At 36.0% G+C, this 25,894-nt stretch overlaps 1 non-coding gene and 1 pseudogene across 1 annotated transcript; one reads left to right on the top strand and one right to left on the bottom strand.

Annotated features, from left to right (window-relative positions):
• Positions 1 to 9,898: 9,898 nt before the first annotated feature.
• Positions 9,899 to 23,598, top strand: LOC126722107 (uncharacterized; annotated as a pseudogene).
• On the bottom strand, positions 10,328 to 10,434 carry LOC126724632 (small nucleolar RNA R71). The gene has a single exon (XR_007655070.1). It is a non-coding gene; the product is annotated as a small nucleolar RNA R71 (small nucleolar RNA).
• Positions 23,599 to 25,894: the final 2,296 nt, after the last annotated feature.

The raw sequence follows: 25,894 nt of genomic DNA, 5'->3' as shown, positions 1-25,894 counted from the left end.
CCTTGAACCTCACACTCAATACATCTTGTGCATCACCCAAGACCACTAGACCACACCCCTCGGTGGTATTGGCTATTTTTACACTTGTAAGTGCAAACTATTGATATTAGATTTGAGAATAAAGCTACCGCATCAAATTATTTAATTTTTGAGGTTAAATGTGTTTTCTGAATTAATTAGGCAGGGTAAATAAAGTACAGCTCTCTATTGTTTTTAAATGAACTGATTTTCCCCCCTCTTTGCAGCTCGTCGGCTTGTTTCGAAACTCCTTATAATATTGGGTACGCTACATTTACTCAATCAGTAATCTCAAATCTTAGTAATTGATTCTGTTCAACTTTTTGCATGCTCTTTCTTTTTTTTTTTTTAGTATTTACTTTCTTAATCTAGTTGATTTAGAAAACTTCGTTTTAATCATTGACATAGGGATCAAACAAATTTATGAATTGAAGTTGCTTCATTACCAATCTGCTCAACTTCTAAGCCAAGTGTGCGATGAGCTACCGGGTTTAAGTGATTAACAATTGTCAGATGCTCGTGTTCTTGATGCTGTACTTAAAGCTATCCAAAAAGGGAAAATTGAGATTGTTATTGCTGTAATGAGCACAAAAAATGAACTTGTGTGGAGCAAAACAAAGGAAACATCAAGAAACACATTTATGTGGGCTGTTCAACATCGTCAGCGTAAAATATTTTGCTTCCTATACCGATGTCATAAAAAGAACGCAATATTGCCTTCAGTAGATAGCAAGAACAATAACATGTTACATGAGGCAGTCTAGGGCCGGTTGAACAATAGATACAATTAATGCAATGGTCTAAGGCCCCTAATAAAAGAAAGCCCCCTCTTGTATAAAAAAAAAAAAAAAATTATATATATTTTTTTTAATTACAAAAAAAAAAATTAAGTACTTTTATTAGTCAATAAAATACATTAAAAAGGTTTCATTGTATCCTAAAAAGAAAAAAGAAAAAGAAAAAGTCAAATTTCAGCTTATAAAATTAAATTTTAAAGACAAATTCATTAACTAATTCTTGAAATATACTAAAATCAAAACTAATACCAAAAAAATTCATTAATAACACAACGTAATTGTCTTGAGATATGCTAAAATAAAAATTATAAATTTCTAAAATAAAAGAAAAAATCTCTCATCTCTCTATCTCTCTACCTCTCCATCTATATTCTTACCTTTTTTTCTTCATCTTGATTCTTGATCTTTTTCTATAAGCTCAATCATTCTTTGTAATAACTTAAATTCATTTTTTTGTTCACTGCCCTTCAATTCACAGTAGATTCAAAATTGAAGAGGGGTGACATGGGTTGTGGCCATAGCAGAACTAACCCCTCTCTCCCTTTCTATCTTTCCGAAAATTAAGATTGAAGAGTTTGCTTTTTATTCAATTTAAATATTTTAAATTATATTTTTTTTAATCTTCTTCACTACTTGATTGATAGGACAGCACATCTTGCACAGCCCACAACACTGCACAGTGACAGTGCACACAACTTGATAGGACAAGACTACACAGTTCACACAGAACTGCACAATCTTCCTAGAAGCCACAACACATCACAAGGCCATAAGGTAAGCCCATAGTTCACACTTCTGACTTCACAACTGTCCCCCATACACCACACGGCCACACACTAATTAATAAGTTATCACTTTTTTTTTTAATGCAAACTCTTACTTTATCAATTATTATAAATTATCACACCAATTAATAATTTGATGTATATCATATCAACTCATTTGGATTATAATGATACTAATTTATTGAACCATGTAATAAATTAATTTTTATTTGTGCAGGTTTAAACTTTAAAGTGGTTACTGTTTTAGAAAAATTGTAATAACTAGGTGCTATTATTCTATGCTTTAAATTTTATTTTTAGTTAAATTATCATTTTTAATTATAAATTGTGTTTTATTTATCTATACAAAAGCTTAATAATTTTGCATTTCAAAAAGCAAGAAAAATAGATTCTAAGTAAAAAAAAATTTAATAAATATTATTTAATTAATATTTAAATATAAAAATGGCTCATTTAAAATTTTCGCTAAAGGCACCAAAGTTATTTAGCCGCCCTGGCAGCGATTTTAGATTCTTCCTCTGGACTACATACCGTTCCGGGTGCAGCTCTACAGATGCAAAGAGAACTACAATGGTATAAGGTAAAATCACTCAGTTTGTATTATTTTGATCTAATCCCCCAGCTTTACACAATTTTTTTTTTTTTTTTTTTTTTTTTTTTTTTGGGGTAGGGGATGATACTTTATTCAAACCGGAAGTCGGAAGAGACTTGTCTTTAACATGCTTTTCACTCAATGGCATGATCTCCTCCCAACCGGTCTTTCTAAGCACCAATTCATGAAATTCATCTAAATTCTCCTAAAAAAGAAAATGATCCCTATTTTAGACTTGCTTCTACACAGAACACAGTCAGTGTCACCATTAAATCTTCAATGCTTCATTTGTTATCTCGCATAAAACTGTGAAAGACTCTTAACATTTTGTTTTTTGAATCACGGAACTAATGACACACAGAACACCCAAAAGGCTTAAATGCTTAACTTATTAAATGTCTTTAAAATGAATACCACTGATCTAATATAATTTTTTTGTTTTAATTAAGATAAAAAAAATTTATTAAAAAAAAAAAAAAACTACTATAGTCTAATATGAATATGCATGTGAAGCTCATTTCTGGGGAAAAATGTATTTAATATCAAGTGATACCATGAACAAGAGTTAGGCTCTTTTGGATATACACCACTGTAAGTTTCTTTAAAAAACATTATCTCCTCTTCCGTGTATGTGTGTTAAAAAATACTTAATTTTCTCAACAAAAAAAAAAAAAAAAAGTGATACCATGTCAGTGATATCAAAATTTAATAAGCGAGAGACATGTCTAAAAAAAAAAATTCTCACTAAAAAATGAAAGACATATGTTAGTAAATGGTTATTTTTGCACATATATCTTTCATTTATTTAATTTTGAAATGGATAATGTGGTATCATTTGATTCAAAATACATTTTCCTCTTGTAGAATTGAACTCGCCTTGCCTCCTATCTCACAAGAACTAATACATGTAGAGTGATCATCACACCAAGAGTGCAGAGTACAATAAATATATATAAATATATATATATATATATATATTGGTAACAAACTAGTCTAAATTAAATTAAGTAAAGTCTCTTAAGTCTTAACGAAGTGGCATCTTTATAGTTTTTCGCTACAGATATTACAAGCAATAATAGTTTTTTTTTTTTTTTTTTTTTTTTGGGTAATGAGAATTTTCAATCCTACAAATCATTCACTAAGAATAAATTGAACCATTGATCTCACTTCCTTATAGTGAGAGGAAAAAGAGGCCAAGTGACAAAGGTGTTTCTAATATAATATTTTATCTCAACCATTCCATATTTGTTCATGAGGATTTGCTTAATTAACATAGGAGGTGGAGAGCGTTGTCTATCCTTCTTTATTAGAATCTACAATCAAAATGGTTGAACACCTTGAGAATTGTTCACGGAGACCCACAAAGAGTTGGTTGATAAGGATCAAAAAAATTAATGGAGGACACAACAATTTCTTGTATAGTGGTTAGTGCTCTAATTATTACTATTATGTTTGCAGTAACAATTACCATTCCTGGTGGCAACAATTCAAACACTATTATTATTTTTGTGTGTTCTAATAAGTATTACTGTTTACTTAAAAAAAAAAAAATACAAGCTTGCAAATATTCTTAAACAGCAAGATGTTTATGCTTTTTATAATATTTGATGCACTATCTCTCCTTTCTTTATCAATTCAGTATTGATGTTTCTCGGCATACTCACGTCACGTTATGCAAAAGAAGATTTTCTTAAATCCTTACCCAAAAAGATGGTTAAAGGCTTTTTATCCTTATCTTCTTCGTAGCAACCATGATGGAAACCTTCTGTGATTGTCTTTTTATTATTTTACACGGAAAATCATGAATAGTCATTCTTGTCATTTGTCAGAAATTTCGCCTATTTACCTTGACGCAATTTCGCCTCCTTATTGACATGTTCAACTCAACTTTTGGATCTGGAAACTTTGACAGAAATTTGGACTCTTGGTTGTAAGTTTTTCTTTGTGACGTAGGATGTATTGGTGTTACTTAAATAATTGGCATATGGGCAGAAATTTTTTTATTTATTTTTCCTTTTCTTTGGAAAGATAACTTGTGAAATTTCAGCTTGTGATGCATAACGTGTGAGTTCCTTTCTAGACCTAATTATCCTTAAAATATTTGTTCATGCTTATTCTTTTCTTACGTCACACGGTATCATCTCATTGTGCAAATTATATCAAATTGGCCAAAGAGCTGAAATCCAGAAAAATAAAAGAATAATTAATGTTGTTTCTACAACATTTTCAAAGCCAAAGGAAGTTTTTTAAGGAGCTACATGAATTGGACTTATGCGCAAAAATCTTCTCATTCCTAAGCAGAACTCAACAATACACAGAACGACCTCAAAAGCCGATACTGCACAGAACGGGCCTACAAGCCTTCTCTTGCCTCACGAATTGGGTTCAGAAGTCCAAAGTTCTTCACTACACGGATCAAGCTTGAAGCCTATATATAAGAGTTTTTTTTCAATCAAAGCCCGAGGACTCTTGTCTACACAAAATGCACTATAGGAATTAAAAAACTTCAATTTAAAAGCCATTGGGTTCACTCAAACTAATTGGGTTAGAGGGCCCTCCTTTAAATTGATTTGGTGTTCATGATCCCTTAAGGGAGGCTGCCCCTCTGGTGTAGCAAAAACTTATTTGAACTCATCCAACAAAGCAACCACTTCTTCAAGTAGTTAATCTGTACCTTCTGCATTTGACAATTGAGGCTGGAAGGAATTGTGTAGAACCAGCCCTTTCTTAACTGATTGCTTCAAAAAGGTATCCCCATCTTGCAATTGAGATCTTGTACTTCTCAACCCTTGTAGCAGAACTTGCCTGTGGTTATAACCAAAACTCATTGTAAGCAGTTTGAAATCCCATTGAATTACTCCTAAAGTGCCCAACCACTGAGTCCCTAAAACCAAATCACACCCCCCCCCCCCCCCCCATTGGCAACACATGCAAATGTACCAAGAACTCATGCCCTTGCAACCAGATTGGCACTTCCTCACAAGCACCTTGAGTCTTGATCAGATCGCCATTGGCAACCTTGACTTCCAAAACTTGAGAAGTGTCAACATTAATGTGCAAATGTGACACCAAGGCAGCATCAATGAAGTTGCAGGTACTTCCTGAATCCATGAGAATGACAAAGAACTTATGCTTAATCCTCCCCATGACTCTCATAGTGCCTGAAGTAGCAGTGCCACTTGATAACGCCTTAAAATGTATACTTGTTATATATTTATATGGGCGTTATCTCTTTATTACTATGCTTAATTTGTATAATTAAGCCATGATTTGCATTAGTCCCTATTATTTATCTTTACATAATTTCTTGAATAAGATGCTATTTATTGTGTGTAATTTTCTACTTTCAGGAAATCATGTGAGAAAGATGAGTTTACAAGAATTTGTGAGAGAATGGAGGTCAAACTAGAATTAAAGTGGAGCTAAAGGACCATGCTTAAATGTCTAAGGAGGTGCAGCTGGAGTGCTTGGATCGTCTACCATGATTGGAAGCTTCAAATAAGGAAAGAATTCAAAGAGGCAGAATCTGAAAAGGAAAAATTTGATTTGAGCACTGATCAGTATTTTGGGCGTATCTCTCTCCTCAAAAATCCAATTGACACAAGGCTGGATGGGTTGGAACCGTGACTTAAATATCTACAACTTTCCAGTTTTGAGTTTTCCGAAATTCTCAATTTTTAAAGGCCGAAATTAACTCATAAGTTACTGCTGTAAACCTGGACAGAAATTAAAATAGTAAAAGTTTTATTTTCTTTGGACACTTAGACATTAGGGTTTTGAAGGGAGGCTGTGTAGAAGGAATTTTGGAAAAGAAAACCTTGTATTTTTCTTTCTCTAATGGCAGCCTAAACTCTTTACTAGGGCTAGGGGTTATGTTTCTTGTATACGGTATGAATATTCAATGTGATTCTTTCTAGGATTTTATCAACAACATATTTGATTGTTAAATTAGATTTCTTTTGATGTATTAGTTTTTCCATACTTTCAATAAGTTCAATCATGTTTTTCTTATTTTTTAGATGAATTTCTAATAATTTCAAATAGAAATCAAGTTTTAAAATGAATGGGTTTTTTCTGAAAACTTTTCTAACCGCATTATCAATCGAGGTTATCATACGTTCTTGAATTGTCTCAGTTCAACCGAATCATAAGTTTTTAATTGTATAAGAACAATCAATTATGAAATAGATATTTTCTTAGATCACAAAGAATTTCATATCGATATAGGGAAACACCCTGATGCCCTAGTATTTACATTATTGATTTAAATTAGTTTTTATTATTATTGTTGTTAACAATCACCAAGCAAAAGTATTTTTCTTCTTTACCCAAATTTTTGTTTAATTATATTGTTTTTGAATCTATCCTGCTCCTTGTGGTTCGACCTTGGTACTCCGAGAATTATATTGTTACGATCTCCTGCACTTGGGAGTGAGCAAGCACCACTCAATGCACAAAGAGTGATCTCAACACCCTCTTGGTCCTACCCAATCTGATCTACACCACCGTTCTCCTCCAATTCAGTGATATGCACCCCAGAGTTGATGTTTTCTTGAGCTAATTCCACATAATCCAAAAGAAATAACATTGCATTCTTGCATTTGTGGCCAGGACCCCATTTCTCATCACAATTATAGCATAAACCCTTCTTCTTCCTCTCTTCCATTTGAGCAAGAGAAATTCTTTTAATTGGCAGCCTAGCTTTAGACTCCAAAAAAGTAGTTTTAGGTGGAGCACCTAGAACAGAAGGCTTTCCCTGATCCAACTTAGCATTCTTCTTACAACTCCAATTATATTTCTCTTGTATTTTTGCCAAATCAAAAGCCTCATTCAATGATTTTGGATTGAGCATCCTCACTGGCAACCTTATTTCATCTCTTAATACATTAAGGAAACAACTCAGTTTATGAGTAGCAGATAAGCCTTTAATACTATTGGACAAAACGTCAAATTGAGCCTTATACAAGGCCACTGAGGCAGTCTGCCTTAGCCTAGTGAGAGTTTCTATAGGATCATCATAGGTTGTTGCACTAAATCTGATGTGCAAAGCTTGAACCAATGACTCCCAATCAACAAAAAGACCAGCTTCTTCACTATCTTAAAACCATATCAAAGCCTCACCCTCCATGTGAAATGAAGCAAGCATCAACTTCTCTGTAATTGAGGTGCTGTAATACTTGAAATATTGGTTGGCTTTGTAAGCCCAACTAGCAGGATCTTCCCCAAAAAACTTTGGAAATTCCAACCTCATAGGGCGAGACAGAGCAAAAGATGAAGAATTGGCGTATCTGGTTTCACCATTTGTTGGAGATGGAGCCAATACTCCTTGATCAAAACCACCACGCCTCTATACCAGAATTGCCAATTGTTGATTCATCTCATTCAAAGTTCGTGTGTGCACTTCTTGAATTGTTCGCATTTCTTGAATTTCTTTAGCATAATGATCAAACGTAGTCTTGACTGAAGCAATGGCTTCCTGAGTAGTAGCAATGCTTGATCGTGTTTCTGCCATGGCCAAGGAAAGCCAAGTTCTGATACCAAATGCAAGGAATGTGGGAATTGATAGTTGAATTCGAGGACAGCTAACCTCCAAGAACAGGGATAAAGGAGAACAAAGATAGAGATAGAGGGAATAGAGAGAAGTAGCAAAGAAAAGAAGTATTCAATTAACAAAACTGTTCGATGATCCTTTACAACCCATTCCCAAGTCAAATACTTTCAGCTAGTAACTCAATGCTAGCTGTGTAACTACCTTGATAGCTAATCATTCTAACTAACTCTTATATCATCTAACACACATCTGCCACATCACCACTACAGTAATACACGTGTCACTACCCTACAATACAAGTATACAGTGCTAACTAATCAATACACTCATTATCTGCAACATAGTCCTATACACACCCAAACTACACTGGAAGCACACCCTTCATTAACTGAGCATGCATGCTCCATCAGCGACACACCCCCCCCCCCCCCCCACATCATCAGCTTAGGCACACTCTGCAGCACCACTCTATACATGTCTTTTGATGAAATATAACCCTATGGGTATAAATGGAGGCTTATGTTCACTTGAAAAATACAAGAAAATCCTATGATTATTCTCCAAAATCGCTATCTGTAAAACCCAACAACTTGGTTGTATCCTAGGGACAAGTTTGCGATAACCGTTTAGCAACAAGAGTGTGGGGGCAAATATTGTTTAAGGATAACAATTTTGTGCCTCCAAGTTATCTATTTCTGTTTATGTTTTGTGTTATCCTTGTACTTCCTTTATTACTTTTTGTATTATTCCCAACAAAAGAGGCTACACGATAATAGCTTAATTTTGCATATTTATATCATTATTAGAAAGTATTATCATACTTATTTTGAGTTAATTCATGCATTTTATAGTTGGTTTTGGAATAATGCTGAATAATCAAGTTTGTGCTTAATTGAATTTTAATGTATGAATTTGTCTTTTGTAGGATAATAAAATTAAATAAGTGGATTTGTGCAAAGAAGAAATCTAATGGACTTCAATTTTACAAGGGTCATGATGATGTCAAATAAGACCAACCCAATTAAATTCAAGTCCAATTGGAGTAAGGAATCAAAAGAAATTTGCACCAAATCCAAGTCTAATTTGAATTAGGATTCCAGCTTGCACACCAGTTAGTATTTGGAGCATAAATTTTGGCTTAAATGTCCAATCGAGATGATTCAAGTTGGGATGGAAAGCTAACTTAAAGGGTTACAACTTTATAGTTTACCAGAAGTCTGAATTATGAAGTTAAATGGGCCAAGAAAAGGGGTGAAACCCAACCGTTTATTGGTATGTTCTTAACAATTATTTATTGGTTTTAATGCTTATATTTTTATATTTTTGATTGTTTTACTCATCTAGAAAAGTGTTTAGTTCTGTATAATTCTTTCATTTATCGTAGACTCCGGGTATGTTAAATGCTTAGTATTCCCTGCGAACTAATTCACTAGTTTTATTTTGCCTAAAATCAATCAATTTCATAAAATTACCTTAAACAATTAATTCTTGAGTTCTTATTGTTAAATCATCCGACTAAGATCATCCTTCATATGAATTTTAGTTGAATAATAAAATAAATATTGTTAAGACTACCAATAGATGTATTGTGTGTGGATCCCCAAAACCTTAGCGCCTTAATATATTGTTATTTTCTCTCAATTTAGATTAACTTTACTAAACCATCAAAAATCTCTTCAATTAAACTTTATTATTTTAGTTTTATTCTCTTGTGGTTTGCTAATCAATTCCCTTTTCTTATGGATTCGACCTCGGACTTACGGAGTTATTACTTCGTGACAATCATGCACTTGAGAGCATTAGTTCAGTCACAGCAACTTTTTGGCGCCATTGCCGGGAAATTAGGCAATTAGAGAAGCGTTCCACTTCGTTTGAAGAGGTTTTCGGCATTAAATTTCTTCACATATTTGGTAATATCTCTCCAACTCTTTTCTTTTTAAGTAGTTTAGTTTTCTTTTAGAGTTTTCCTTTTATTTTTACTTCTTTTTATTGTTAAAGGTATTTTGTTTTGTTTTCTTTTTCTTTTTCTTTCTTGCTTTACTTTTGCATGCGTGTTTGTTGTCGTGATAGTGATAATCCCTTGGTTAGAATTGAGTCTAATAATTTGTTTGGAAATTTATCTAATTCTTTCACACATTCTGATACACTTGATATCATGGCGGACTTAGAGAGTAATCATGGTGACGAGAATAATTTAAATAATGAAAACTTCCATGCTCACGAACCCATTAGAACTCTCAGGGATTATTTGCAACCTACTAGGAGTAGTGCACCATCATGCATCATTTTTCTAACTAATGCAAATAATTTTAATTTTAAGCCCGGTATGATTTCATTACTTCCTAAATTTCATGGCTTAGATTCTGAAAATCCTTACCTACACTTTAAGGAATTTGAGGAGGTATGTTCTACCTTCTATGACCAATCATGTAATGAAGAGACCATTAGGTTGAAGTTGTTCCCTTTTTCTCTTACAGACAGGGCAAAAACTTGGCTTAATTCTTTAAGACCTAGGTCAATTGGTACTTTGCAAGAGATGCAAACTCAGTTTTTAAAGAATTTTTTTCCAATTCATAGGACTAATGCACTTAAAAGACAAATAATGAATTTTTCACAAAAAGATAATGAGACATTTTATCAATGTTGGGAAAGATTTAAAGATTTGCTTAATGCTTGTCCACATCATGGCTATGAAACTTGGCGTATAATTATTTTTTTCTATGAAAGTTTAACTTCAAAGATGTGCCAATTTGTAGAGATGATGTGCAATGGAGAGTTTTTGAATAAAAATCCTGATGAGGCTTTTGATTATTTTGATCTCTTAGCTGAGAATGCCCAATCTTGGGATACCACTGATACCTCAGATAGGTCTAGAGCATCCACCAACCCCTCTGGGGTTGGTAAATACCAACTTAGGGAAGATGATGACCTTAGTGCTAGGGTGGCTAGTTTAACTAGGAAGCTTGAAGTCATGGAATTAAGGGAGGTCAATGGAATCAATACTGTGCCTAAAATTGATGAAGTTTGTAGAATTTTTGATACCATGGAACACTCTACCAATGAATACCCTATAATTCCAGCTTTTAAAGAGGTGTTGCATGATCAAGCAAATGCTATGAACATGGTAAAAAAATCATACCCTTCCCCCTATTCAGAGACATACAATTCAGGGTGGAGGAATGACCCAAATTTTAGTTGGAGGAATGATAATGTGGTTGCACCTCCTACACATTGTTCTTCAAATTTTGTTCCTTATAATCCCCCTCCAAAGAAGAGTCTTGAGGACACTTTGCAACAATTCATGCAGACTCAATCCACTATTAATAATCAGAACTCACAAGCCATAAATGACATTAGGAGAACTCTCACTAAATTGACCACATCCATGAGCACAATAGAAAAGGGTAAGTTTCTATCTCAACCACAACCAAACCCCCAAGGTCAATTTTGTGTAGATAATTGTAGTTCCTCTAAAAATAAAGTGAGTCAAGTTAAATCTGTAACTACTCTTCGTAGTGGAAAAATCATTGAAAAAGATATTCCTAAAAGCAATACACATGATGAGTCTTCCAAAATAAAGAGTAGTGATGAAGTCCTTGAGCCTAAATCTAATGAAATTGAAAGGTGTCCTATCCCTGCTCCTTTTCCCCAAAGGTTGATTCCACCTCAAAAAGTGAATCAAAATTTTGACATCCTTGAAGTGCTTAAGCAAGTTAAAGTGAACATTCCCCTTTTGGATGCCATAAAGCAAATTCCATCATATGCTAAATTTTTGAAAGATTTATGTACTGTTAAGTGTAAGCTTAATGTACATAAGAAGGCATTTTTTACTGAACAAGTTAGTGCAATCATTCAAAACAATAGACCTCCTAAGTTAAAAGATCCAGGTTGTCCCACTATTTCATTTGTGATTGGTAATTCAAAAATAGAGAAAGCTTTGCTTGATCTTGGGGCAAGTGTGAATCTTTTGTCATATTCAGTGTATGAGCAATTAGGTCTAAGCGAGTTAAAACCCACTTCCATAATTTTAAAACTTGCCGATCGATCTGTGATTGTTCCAAAGGGTGTTGTTGAGGATGTCTTGGTTCAAGTGGACAAGTTTTATTTTCCTGTTGACTTTATTATTTTGGACATTCATCCTGTTTCTAATGCTAATTCTCAAATATCTGTGATTTAGGATGCCCATTTCTTGCAACTTCTAATGCATTGATAAATTGTAGAAGTGGAGTCTCAAAATTATCTTTTGGGAATATGATCCTTGAAAGTTCAAAAAACGTGTACAAAAACACTTTTGAACGTTTAGACCCCCAAAAACCAACTTAACCAACCCAAGCAATATGTCAAACAACTAGTGTGCAGAAACTTAACATATGCTATAATATGGAATTGATTAAACAACTATCTAAGCCACAACAAAATAAACCACAGCAGATAATGTAAAGGCAGAGATAGAGAGGAAAGAAGATGCAAACACAGGGATAACACCAGATATGTTATCGAAGAGGAAACCGAAGACCTCGGCGAAAAACCTCTCCGCCGCCCTCCAAGCGGTAATCAATCCACTAGAAAATACAGTTGGGATACAAGGACAGCAATAGACCCTCCAAGCCTAATCTACCCAATGCACCTAAGCCCTCCAAGCTTCTTGCTCCAACGAGGTTGCGCCGAACCTTTTTCTTTTCTAGCTTTCCGGATTCCGCTACTACACCGTAGCATCAACCAATGAATATTGGCTCCTTCCTAACTGCTTCCCAGAACTCCAAACGACTGTCTCACAGAGATGATAATGGTGAGAACCAGGTTTGGTATAAAACCTCTCAAGGATTTGACAATGGAGAGGAAGAGAGTGAGGGATTTTGATGAGACTCTAAGGTAGAGATTGTGGGTGAAACAATCTGGTTTTTCTTTAGGGTTTCTCTCTCAAAATTCTCTCTGGAAGCTCTCTTTCAATCGTGGGTTAAAAGGGTATTTATACTGGAGTGAAGAGGAATGCGAAACGTCAGGTTTTTCCAAAACAGGGGTGACTCGCGGCTTGACCTCGCAGCTTGACTAAGTCGCGAGTTCCAGTCGCGAGTTAACCGTATGGCCAGTTGTCCTGTTTTGTCCTGTAGTGCTCCAGCTAGCATGACTGTTCATCTTCCAGCATGCTTGGCACGTGTGCATCTTCTGGCGGGTTGAAGCCGCGAGTCCACCCGCGAGTCCCAGCCGCGACACTCTGTTTTCTTGCACACTCTTGAGCAATCTTCACACTATCTCACTCACTACCCTTACAACAATCCCACCTAAATACAGGGTTACTAAATGCTGAATTACAAGCAAATTTGGCACGGAATAAAGCCAATTAGATGGTTGAATAAATTCAACCTTACAATCTCCCCCTTTGGCTATTCCGTGACAAAACCCTAAAACAGACTCTAGACTTAACATGTGAGTTGGGAACAGTTGATCAAAACTCACTCACACCTAACTCTAGAAGCTGTGAAGCACTTGAATCATATGAACAAAAACTCCTGAAACACAACAATACACCATGATCATTGTAAGCAAAAAATTATAAATGCATATGAAGCAGGCAATATGAGATCAAGCAAAAATGGAGTTAATAAACAAACCATGGCTTGATCAACCAAGTGAATCACCACAAGGTAGTGATCACAGTGCTCATTCACACTTGGAATGAACACAAGGACATACAAGTTAACAAGCACAAGGCAAGACACTTGTATGCTCAACACTCAACCAATGCATAGCACACAAGGCATATGCATCTAGGAACAATCCTACAAGGGCACAAGAGTGACAGTACAACAATCACAATGCAGAACATTTAGATTAAGTACTGATTTCAACATAGCATAAAGGCTGCACTTAAGCATGGTACATACCATAAAGCCTACAAACTATGCATAAAACAATAACCCTAAAAGCTTACATAAGCATATGGGTACAAAACAACAAATACCTGAATAACATCATCAAACATATATTAAAGTTTAAACCAAGAGTATATGAAAAGAGTTAGAAACAGTTATATACCAAAACACAGTGTATCAAAAACATAAGAACCATAAGTTTAGAAGATAAGACAAAAAAAATATGTGTGTACTCCCCCTATCACTATGCACACTTCCCTTTGAACTTTTCTCCCCCTTACTGAATGCTCTCCCCCTTTTTGTCACGAATAGCTAAAGACTCTCGTCCAACTTTCGTTGAATCTCATCTAGCTGATTCTCCATAGTCTCGAGGCGCATTTGGACATGGTTGTTTGTGGAGTAGAGAAGTGCCACAAGCTCATCAACGCGTTTCTGAATATGCTCAAGAACACTGCCAACTCTGTCAGTATGAGAAGCAGTTTGTGCTTGCGGAATACCAGCCGGTGAAGCTTCAGGAACATCACGAGATGCAGATGTGGTATGTGCAGGTGTCTCTGAGTCAGGGGCAAATGAAGGAACCGGAGAGATGTGAGCACTTCTTGGTGATTTGGAGGAGTGACTTCTGCTCGCTTGAAGAGTGAACAAAGAAATGGGACGTTGACGAGTCAACATTTTACCATCTGCAGGAGGAGTAATGCCTGCACTAAGGATGAGCTTCATGACGAGACTGCAAAATGGAATGATTCCTCGAGCTGTAGATCGACACGCGGTCTTCCTCAAGTTGTAGTAGATGTGAGCACATATATCAATGGGGGCTCCGGTAATGAGATCACGCAGAAATATAGCTCTCCCAAGATTGATGAATGTAGTGTTGGACAGTGGGTAGAGATTGGTGAACATGATCAACTTCAGTGTGGTCAACTCAGGTGCAAACTTTGCGGTGCTGATGGAAGTTCCTGCACTAGACACCTCATGATCGTGTCCTAGGATTTGTAGAATTTCCCCAACCTCTGGATTTCGTTCATCATAGGGAGTTAAATTCACATTCTGAGGTCTGGTGATGCCGAGAAGATCTGCGATGGAGTCTGGGGTAACACTAAACTCTGTTCCTCTGACCCAGAAAACGAGGACAGGTCCAAGATCAGATGCATTGGAAAAGCATTCTTTGACCAGCTCATCCATTGGATCATCAAAGTTTCCGAACAAGTTTGCCCAGTCTCGTTTCTCAAAGATTCGAGGGATGAAAGTAGTCCCTAAGGTGTTGAACTCTACTACCCGCTCCACTATAGTTGTTGACTTGTCAAACACATTTGAGTAGGCGTGTGAGTTCAGGGGAACTCTGAATCTATCCTCATTAGGATCTTGAGATGCCTGAGATGATAGACGAGTCCTTTTAGCAACTGGGGTTGCTGGTTCGTCAGCAACAATGTCTTTACCCCTGGAAGATCGACGAGACATCTGCAAAAGAACAGGCCAAAAGAAAAGAACCAAGCAACAATACCCCACCAAAGATTGTCAACAAGATTCAGTATAAACAATATTTCAATATAAAAACCCAGACTGAATATAGTGCAGACCCAACCAAACCTTCCAACAATACACAGAAGCACAAACTAATACGTGCATCAGACTTGGTAAAAGTGCACCAAGACAAAGAAAGACATCATAACTGTCATTTAGACAGGTTAACATGACCATGATATGCACTAAGAAACATCATTTGAACATTTTGAGCAGATAACATAAATCACTCCATCAGAGACATGAACATGGGGAAAATATTTCAATCATGAAGAAACCAAACATCCACACTGGAGCACGTGGTTGAGAAACACACATTATGTTATCATATCAACTCAGTAACCAAAACCAAAAACCAACATCAATATTCAGGCAAGTGTAATGAGTAAGTCACATAGACATCAAACCCATTTCAGAAAAGATTCTCAGATTCAATAATAAGCAAAAATCAGAACAATGAAAAACACATTGTGATTGCTCAGCATGAAAACAGGTGAGAACAATATCAAACAAGACACTCCATACCCATTACACATAGAGATAAGTATAACGAATACAATACCAGTCCAAACAGCAACAGAAATATGCAGGAAAAAGAAAATGAGATTGAGAAGACAAAACCCATACCTTTTCTTGATGATTTGGAGAAGAAACGAAGCACCAAAATGGTTTGAAAAATGGATTCACGAAGAGTTTTGGGAGGAAACAGCAGTTTTAAAAGAAAATGAACAGTTACAAAAGTTCGAGGGAAAACTGAAAGAGGTTTAAAAACTGCTCCTGTTTCTGTAAAACACGCGATTTTCGCGACTGGATTAAGTCGCCACACAGTCGCCAGCTCAAGCCGCCAAAGCACATAAGAACAAAATTTTGAAAAATTTTTCTAAGTGTTTTTCGCGACTGGAAGGTCTACCCGCGAGTGAGTCGCGAGCTGAGCCGCGAAAATCTCTGAGTGAATCTCGCGACTGGACCTTCCACTCGCGAACAAGTCGCCAAAACTGACCAGCGAAGATGCGACTTAGGCACGCGACTTGACATACCCGCGACTGAGCCGCCAAAACAGGGCAAAACTGAACTTTTGAAATTTTCAGATTTTTCCAGCAAAACACTTTCCAAAAACACCTAAAACACTCAAAAATCTTTTTATGCTTGAATTAACAAAGATTGAGCATGTGAAAACACATTTTATCAAGTACAATCACACAAATGAATATGGCATTTATCGAATCATAAACTTGTGTGTTGTGTGTGGATATCAACAATGAAATAGTCCTTTGTCTAATGTGAAACTTCAATGATCAATTCAACCAAGGCATACACAATTAGCACTAGATCATGTGACCAATCTCAATTATAGAAATATGAATATATGACCTCCCACATAACTTGATAATCATAACTTGGAGTTTTTCATTTGACTCCACTTTCAGCCTCAACATTTGATCTTTTGAGGCAATCATCTCTCATTGTGAGAGGGATATGTAACATTTCTCTTTGAAGAACAGGCCTTTGGCCTTTTTGAAAGAAATTTCACTTTTAATATAAGGTCGCTTACCCTTTTTCCTAGTCAAATACTAGAATGTGCAACAGGCTTTTGCAGCTCAATATCTCTTTTCATTTGGAGATTTACATTTGGTGAGCTCTTTTTAGCAAAAAAAATAAAAAGTGGGAAGAGATATAGACACAAGTCTATGCATGTTTCAAGATCAACATAACCATTCACTAATCATTCATGACAAGTTTGAAGATCTATTTACAACAATCACATAGATTTCAAGATTTTTCCCATAGTGATATGAGTGCATGAAAACAAGCAATGCTCGAAAATGCACAAAGCCATTAGCACAAAGGTACAAGGCAAAACGAGTTTTAAGACAAAAACTCAACAAAGTCAATCAAGCTTTTTGATTTTCAAATTTTTATGTAATTTTTGGATTTTTGACTCAAGAAACAAAAAGATTGATAAAACACAATTAAGAGATATACACAAGAAGAATAATCAAGCAAACAACCAAAATCAAAAACAACAAGCATACCAAACAAACATAGTCACAAAGCATAGGAAGTATTAATGCATGGACATGTTGTAATGCTTATGCATGAGTACCCCTTTTCACCCACACGTCACTTGCGTTTGGGGTGATTTCCTTAAAGGATTGGGTACGGGAGTTAGGGCTTTCAAACCTTCGTGAGAAGCTTTCCAAGCAGTTGGTGAATGCACCAATCATCTTCATCACGTTCATCATTCCGGGATCTCCATGTTGCTCTCTAGGTTGATCACCTGCCCAAGTTCTCCTATCAACTCTTGGTCCTCCTAACCTTTGAGGAGTTGCACTGTTCTTTGCTCTCAGCTTTTGGCAATTTGGTCGAGTGTGCCCTTGAAGTCCGCAATAATGGCACACATACATTCCTTTAGGACCTCTTTGTGGTCGTGGACGTGACTTGGCACGAGACTCAGACCTGCCCACATATTGATTACGATGATTCAGCATCCGTTGGTCCACCACATTCTTCTTCTCCTCCACCTCGAGCTTCACACCAGTAGGGTCAGCTACAACTGGATCTTTGGCTTTGACAAACTTCACTTCTTTGGTGACCTTTCCAGTTGAACTACTTCCTCCGGTATATCCCAGTCCGGATTTGTCTGAGAAGCTCTTTTGAGAAGATATAACATCGTCAAGCTTCTTGGTGGTGACCCTCTCTATTTTTGCATTTGCTTGAACAACCTCACTTTCAAGAAATCTCACTTTAGTGTAAGCTTCGGAGAGCTCACCATTCAAAGTTTCAATCTCGCATTTAGCCTCCCTATACCGGATTAAGAGACTTTTGTAGTCCTCCTCAGCCTTCTTCATCTTTCTCACAGCAGCCTTGGCCACCCTTGTGTATTCACCAGATTTCTCCAAAAGTGAGTTGTAATTTTCTTGAAGAGTAGCTGTGCTTTCTTCTTCTTCAGCTTCTGATTCTTCAACAATTCCTAGTGAGTCATCCTCACTATGTTCTCCAAGGTCTTGAACAAGCAAATTCAATTCATCCGAAGACTCAATATGAGCAATAGTCATGAAAGCTGAGTAGTTCCCTTCTCCATCACAGCTTTCTTCAGATTCTGAGTCAGACGAATCTGAGTCACTCAGGGTCGTGGCATACACCTTGCCTTTCGACTTCAAATAATTCGGACATTCCCTCTTAAAGTGTCCATGCCCGTTGCATTCAAAACAAGTGACACCTTGTGTGGATGGGGATTCTTTTCCATCTTTCCTGTTGAAATCCCTCTTATCCCTTCCAGAATTTTGGAATTTTCTCTTATCATCAAATTTTCCATTGTTTTTGAATTTCAAAAACTTTCTGAAATTTTTAACAAGATAGGCTACATCTTTGTCCACCATATCTTCTCCCGATGAGCCTTGATCTTCCACCTTCTCATTAGTGGTCTTGAGAGCAAGGGATTTACCCTTCCGTTGATTTGGCAGCGACATCTCATAGGTCTGTAGAGAACCAACCAGCTCCTGCACCTTGATGTCGTCAAGATCCTTGCTCTCTTCAATGGCTGTCACCTTAGCACGAAAACTTTCCGGCAATGATCGAAGGATCTTCCTCACAATCTTTGAGTCCTCCATCTTCTCCCCCAAGTTAAACTTACTGACAACCACTTCATTTAACTTCCCATAGAAAGAGTCGAAAGACTCATCCTCACTCATCTTGAGCTCCTCAAACCGAGTGGTCAGCATTTGTAACTTGGTATCTTTTACTTTCTTCGTGCCTTCATAAGTTGTTTCCAGAATCTCCCATGCATCTTTGGCAATGGTAATGTGAGAAATCCTGTGAAATTCATCTGGAGACACACCACAGAAAATAGCATTTAGTGCTTTACTGTTAGCATTAGATGCAGCAAGTGCTGCCTTATCCCATGTGGATTTGGCTGCCTCAGGTTTGGTCCAACCTATCTCAACAGCATCCCACACGGATTCATCAATAGAGCATAGAAAAGCTCTCATACGAACCTTCCAAAACGCATAATTACTTCCATCAAAATATGGAGGTGCATTAAGGGATTGAGACCTATCCATCTCAAAAAGGGAGTCAAGGATCACACAAATGGTAATGAAACCAAACAGCTGTGTACCCGCTCTGATACCAATTGAAAGTTCAAAAAACGTGTACAAAAACACTTTTGAACGTTTAGACCCCCAAAAACCAACTTAACCAACCCAAGTAATATGTCAAACAACTAGTGTGCGGAAACTTAACATATGCTATAATATGGAATTGATTAAACAACTATCTAAGCCACAACAAAATAAACCACAGCAGATAATGTAAAGGCAGAGATAGAGAGGAAAGAAGATGCAAACACAGGGATAACACCAGATATGTTATCGAAGAGGAAACCGAAGACCTCGGCAAAAAACCTCTCCGCCGCCCTCCAAGCGGTAATCAATCCACTAGAAAATACAGTTGGGATACAAGGACAGCAATAGACCCTCCAAGCCTAATCTACCCAATGCACCTAAGCCCTCCAAGCTTCTTGCTCCAACGAGGTTGCGCCGAACCTTTTTCTTTTCTAGCTTTCCGGATTCCGCTACTACACCGTAGCATCAACCAATGAATATTGGCTCCTTCCTAACTGCTTCCCAGAACTCCAAACGACTGTCTCACAGAGATGATAATGGTGAGAACCAGGTTTGGTATAAAGCCTCTCAAGGATTTGACAATGGAGAGGAAGAGAGTGAGGGATTTTGATGATACTCTAAGGTAGAGATTGTGGGTGAAACAATCTGGTTTTTCTTTAGGGTTTCTCTCTCAAAATTCTCTCTGGAAGCTCTCTTTCAATCGTGGGTTAAAAGGGTATTTATACTGGAGTGAAGAGGAATGCGAAACGTCAGGTTTTTCCAAAACAGGGGTGACTCGCGGCTTGACCTCGCGGCTTGACTAAGTCGCGAGTTCCAGTCGCGAGTTAACCGTATGGCCAGTTGTCCTATTTTGTCCTGTAGTGCTCCAGCTAGCATGACTGTTCATCTTCCAGCATGCTTGGCACGTGTGCATCTTCTGGCGAGTTGAAGCCGCGAGTCCACCCGCGAGTCCCAGCCGCGACACTCTGTTTTCTTGCACACTCTTGAGCAATCTTCACACTATCTCACTCACTACCCTTACAACAATCCCACCTAAATACAGGGTTACTAAATGCTGAATTACAAGCAAATTTGGCACGGAATAAAGCCAATTAGATGGTTGAATAAATTCAACCTTATAATCCTTGAACTTAATATTTTTAATACTTGTGAGCAACCTAAGGATGAAGAGGATTGTGCATGAAGTTGACTTAATCGAAACACTTGTTTAAGAACAATTCAACAAAACATGTTTTTCAGATCCATTAGAAGCTTGTCTAGTCAATTCATGTGATTTTATTTTTTATGAGAATTCCGAAATTGCATACATTCACTGTCTTTTGGAATTTGCACAGGAATTGGAAGCAAGCAATTGGAAATTGAAATATGAGGAGTTGCCACCTTGTGAGATAACGTTGTTGCCATCTAGTGAGCAAGTACCGAAATTGGGATTGAAGCCCTTGCCTATTGAGCTCAAGTATGCTTTTCTAGGAATCGATGAGACTTTTCCTATGGTAATATCTTCTAAACTTGACTCTTCGCAAGAAGGTAAGTTATTAAATGTTTTGAGAAAACATAAGAGTGCCATAGGATGGAACATAGCTGACATTAAAGGAATTAGCCCATTGGTTTGTACTCACAAGATTTATTTAGAGGACAATGATAAACCATCTAGGGAGATGCAATGTAGATTGAAGCCTACAATGAAAGAGATAGTTAAGACTGAAGTGCTCAAATTGTTAGATGTGGGTATCATATACCCCATCGCTGATAGTAAATGGGTAAGTCCTACTCAAGTGGTGCCTAAGAAATCTAGAATAATTGTGGTAAAAAATGAGAATAATGAGTTAATTCCAACTCGTGTCACCACAGGTTGGCACATGTGTATTGATTATAGAAAATTGAATGCAGTCACTAGGAAAGATCACTTCCCTTTACCTTTCTTGGATTAAGTTTTAGAGAAAGTAGCAGGTCATGAGTACTATTGCTTTTTAGATGGGAATTCTGGGTACTATCAAATTGAAATTGCACTTGAAGATCAAGAGAAAACCACATTTACTTGTCCTTTTGGTACCTTTGCATTTAGGAGGATGCCATTTGGTTTATATAATGCACCTGCCACTTTTCAAAGATGCATGCTAAGTATTTTTAGTGACATGGTTGAGCATTATTTAGAGGTTTTCATGGACGATTTTTCTATGGTTGGTGACTCTTTTGATGAATGCCTTTCAATTTTGCAAAAAGTCTTAACTAGGTGTGAAGAAAAAAATTTACTATTAAATTGGGAAAAGTGTCATTTCATGGTCACAAAAGGGATTGTATTAGGCCACATTGTTTCTTCAAAAGGCATAAAGGTGGATAAAGCAAAAATTGAGTTGATTGCTAATTTGCCTACACCTAAGACTGTTAAAGATGTGAGATCATTCCTAGGACATGTTGGATTTTATAGGAGGTTCATAAAAGACTTTAGTTTCATATCTAGACCTATGTGTAACCTCCTAACAAATGACACTCCCTTTGAATGGACCCAAGCTTGCCAAGAAGCTTTTGATAAGCTGAAAGGCATGCTTACCACTACACCTATCATGCAACCACCAAATTGGACTTTACCTTTTGAAATTATGTGTGACGCAAGTGATTATGCGATTGGAGCTGTTTTAGGGCGAAGAAAGGATAAAAAATCTCATGTAATTTATTCTGCAAGTAAGACTTTGAATAAAGCTCAAATGAATTATTCTACAACTGAAAAAGAGTTGCTTGCTGTGGTATTTGCCTTAGATAAATTCTGTTCATATATTCTTGGTTCTATTGTTGTTGTTTTCACTGACCATGCAGCTTTAAAATATCTTCTTTCAAAGAAGGATGCAAAGCCAAGGTTGATTAGATGGATTCTTCTACTACAAGAATTTAATATCGCCATCAAAGATAAAAATGGAGTAGAAAATGTGGTGGTAGACCATCTGTCGCGCTTCACTTTTAATGAATCCATGGATGCATTGCCCATTAGGGATTCATTCCATAATGAACAATTGTTTTCCATCTCTACTTTGCCTTGGTATGCTAATATAGTCAATTTTCTTATCATAGGCCAAACACCATCTCACTGGAGTGCTCAAGATAAGAAACACTTCATGGTTGAGGTACGCAATTTTTTCTATGATGATCCTTATTTATTTAAGTACTATCCAAATCAAATCATTAGGAGATGTGTCCCTGATAATGAAATATTTAGTGTCATCTCCTTGTGTCATAATGAAGCTTGTGGTGGCCACTTTTCTTCAAGGAAAACTGTTGCGAAGATTTTGCAATGTGGTTTTTATTGGCCTAATATGTTTAAAGACACTCATCATCTTTGCAAATCTTATGAGTCTTGTCAAAAGGTTGGAGGAATAACTCGTAGAAATATGATGCCTTTAAACCCAATTTTAGTTGTTGAAATTTTTTATTATTGGGGCATAGATTTCATGGGTCTATTCCCTCATTCTTTTGGATATCTTTACATTCTAGTGGCTGTAGATTATGTTTCAAAATGGGTTGAGGCTATTCCTTGCAAAAAGAATGATCACATAATTGTTTTGAAATTTTTAAAGGAAAATGTTTTGTCAAGGTTTGGCATCCCTAGGGCAATTATTAGTGATGGGGGCTTGCACTTTTGCAACCGACCTTTTGAGGCATTAATGAGAAAATATTGCATAACACACAAGGTAGCCACCCCATATCACCCACAAACAAGTGGACATGTTGAGCTTGCCAATAGGGAGATTAAACAAATTTTGGAGAAGACAGTTAACCCAAATCGTAAAGATTGGTCTTTGAGGTTGAATAATGTACTTTGGGCATATCGCACTGCCTATAAAAATATTCTTGGTATGTCTCCCTATAGACTTGTTTATGGTAAAGCTTGTCACTTGCTTATGGAATTGGAACATAAATCATATTGAGCAACAAAGATGTTTAACTTTAACTTAGACAAGACTAGTTCATTGAGAAAATTGCAATTGAATGAGTTGGAAGAAATTCGGCGTGATGCATATGAGAATTCTAGGATTTCTAAAGAAAGAATGAAAGTTTTTCATGACAAACAAATTTTAAGGAAATCTTTTGAACCATCTCAAAAAGTTCTTTTATATAATTCTAGGTTACATTTTTTCCCCAAAAAATTGAGATCTAGATGGACTGGACCTTTCATTGTTAAAAATGTTTTCCCCCACGTTGCCATAGAAATTGAAAATCCTAAGAATGGTAACATATTCAAGGTGAATGGACAACGTCTTAAGCCATTTCTTGAGAATTTTTCACAAGAGGAGGAATCCATTAATTTGGAGGATCCCATTTATCAAGACTTGCCAAGCAATTAGCATTAGTGTTTGTGTCTTATTTTAGATTTTTTTTTTCTTTTTATTATTTTTGTTATTTTGTTTTCTAATCCCTTTTGCAGGTGTTAAAGTTTTGTTTTGTTCATTTATGTTCATCTCTTCAAGGTGCTCTCTGTAATCTTTACTCTTTATTGTTTTTCCTTGTTATCATTGAGGACAATGTAAGTTATAGGTTGGCAGGAGGAACTTGAGATGATTTGCATTTGTTTTTATTTTATGTTAATTTTTTTTTGGGTTATTTTTAGTGATTTTTGTTATTGTTTTTATAGTCCAATTTTCAAAAAAAGAAAAAAAAAAGTGTTGCTTTAGCAAGAGTTTTAAGTTAAAGTTCTTTATGCTACTTCTATCTAAAGAATTCCACTATTTTTCATGCTCAACTATCATGCACATGCACTTTAGCCACATGAACATGTTTATTGGTTGAGAGATAGAGATGACTTTGAAAATCTTGAAAATAAAATGTAGAGACTATAACCCAAGCGAATTCTTGAGCCATTCATTTTTTTAGAGGGTTATTTTCTTTTGATCTCATTTTTCATTTGGAAGCACATAACTTTGATGTTACTTAGTCTCATTATTCTTTGATTTGGTCGAATGCTAAGAATTCATCAATTTTATGCCATACTTGAATAAGTTAAAGTCATGGATTTTGAAGAACTATCCCAATCCTTAAGAGATGATTTTAGGCCATCTTTGTTAATTTTGAGCCTTTATTATTTTCTTTCTTGATTCATTACCGCTAGTCACCCATTTGAGCCTATTATTTTAGCCATTCTTTCTCAAACCCTTTCCTAAAGTGTTCCAAGAATGAATGCAATCAAATTGTCTTATTATGATAAATTTGTGGTGAAATAGTTGGAAGAAAAGGAGGACTCACTCAAAAAAAAAAAAAAAAAGTCTTAAACAGAAAAAGAAAAATGTTGAAATAAAATAGGAATGTGAAAGAGGAAGAAATAGAGAATGAATTTGTTGATGAAATTTTGAAGAAAAAAGAAAGAAAGTGAAAGTGCAATATTCAAGAAACTTGAGAGGATAAATCAATTGTCATATGCTCAAAAGAAGTTGTCTCTCTAATTATTCTTGGGAACACTTTTTGTTTTTACATATACCTTTTGTTCTAAATTCCTCCTCTTTACCCTATATTACGTCCCAATGAAAGTCCTATTTGATCTTAAGGAAGTTATGGTTTGGATCTTGACATGACTAATCAATGTTTGGCATCCTTTCATGAGACTATAAATGTCCTTTATTTTACTTCACCATTCTTTATCTTATTTATATGTGAGATATTAGTCTTTGTTCTACATTATTTTGCTCACATATGTTTGAGAGTGTTAAACCCTTTTCAGAGTGATTTTATTTGTTGAGTGTTAACAACTGTAAGATTTGAGTTAAAGCATAACTTTTGATAGAAATTCAAGACATGTTTTATCTTAAGACTAAGGTTGTGTTTGTGTTGGCTAAACTATTCACACTCTTAGTATTAATGGCATGTGAAATATCTTTGGTGGTTGTTAGTGTTTTGACCTTTGATTAACTATTTTTACTAAAGTAATAATTTTTTGTTATTTTGTGTCTTTGTCTCAAGTCGCTTAAATTGCTAGGGACTAGCCATGAGCTGGTTGGGGAGCGTGATAATAGCTTAATTTTGCATATTTATATCATTATTAGAAAGCATTATCATACTTATTTTGAGTTAATTTGTGCATTTTATAGTTGGTTTTGGAATAATGCTGAATAATCAATTTTATGCTTAATTGAATTTTAATGCATGAATTTGTCTTTTGTAGGATAATGAAATTAAATAAGTAGATTTGTGCAAAGAAGAAGGCTAATGGAATTTAATTTTACAAGGGCCATGATAAAGTCAAAGAAGGTCAACCCAATTAAATTCGTGTCCAATTGGATCAAGGAATCAAAGGAAATTTGCACCAAATCCAAGTCCAATTCGGATTAGGATTCCAGCTTACGCACCAGTTAGTATTTGGAGCATAACTTTCTGTTCAAATGTCCAATAGAAATTATTCAAGTTGGGATCGAAAGCTAACTTAAAGGGCTACAACTTTGTAGTTTACCAAAAGTCCGAATTCTGAAGTCAAATGGGCCAAAAAAGTTGGTTAAGTGAAGCCTAAAAACCTGGGATTTTCTCCAAACGGGAATTCAACTTGTAATAGGATTCTTTGACCTATTTAAAGGCTCTTTAGGGCAAAATTCAGAAGAGAGCTGCTATAGAACATAATTTAGGTTTTCTTAAAGTTTCTTTACAGTTTTTAGAGTT

Source organism: Quercus robur, chromosome 4 (assembly GCF_932294415.1).
Source record: "Quercus robur chromosome 4, dhQueRobu3.1, whole genome shotgun sequence".
Taxonomy (NCBI): Eukaryota; Viridiplantae; Streptophyta; class Magnoliopsida; order Fagales; family Fagaceae; genus Quercus; species Quercus robur.
Note: the sequence above shows the minus strand (reverse complement) of the source record. Positions and strands in the feature narration are given on the sequence as shown.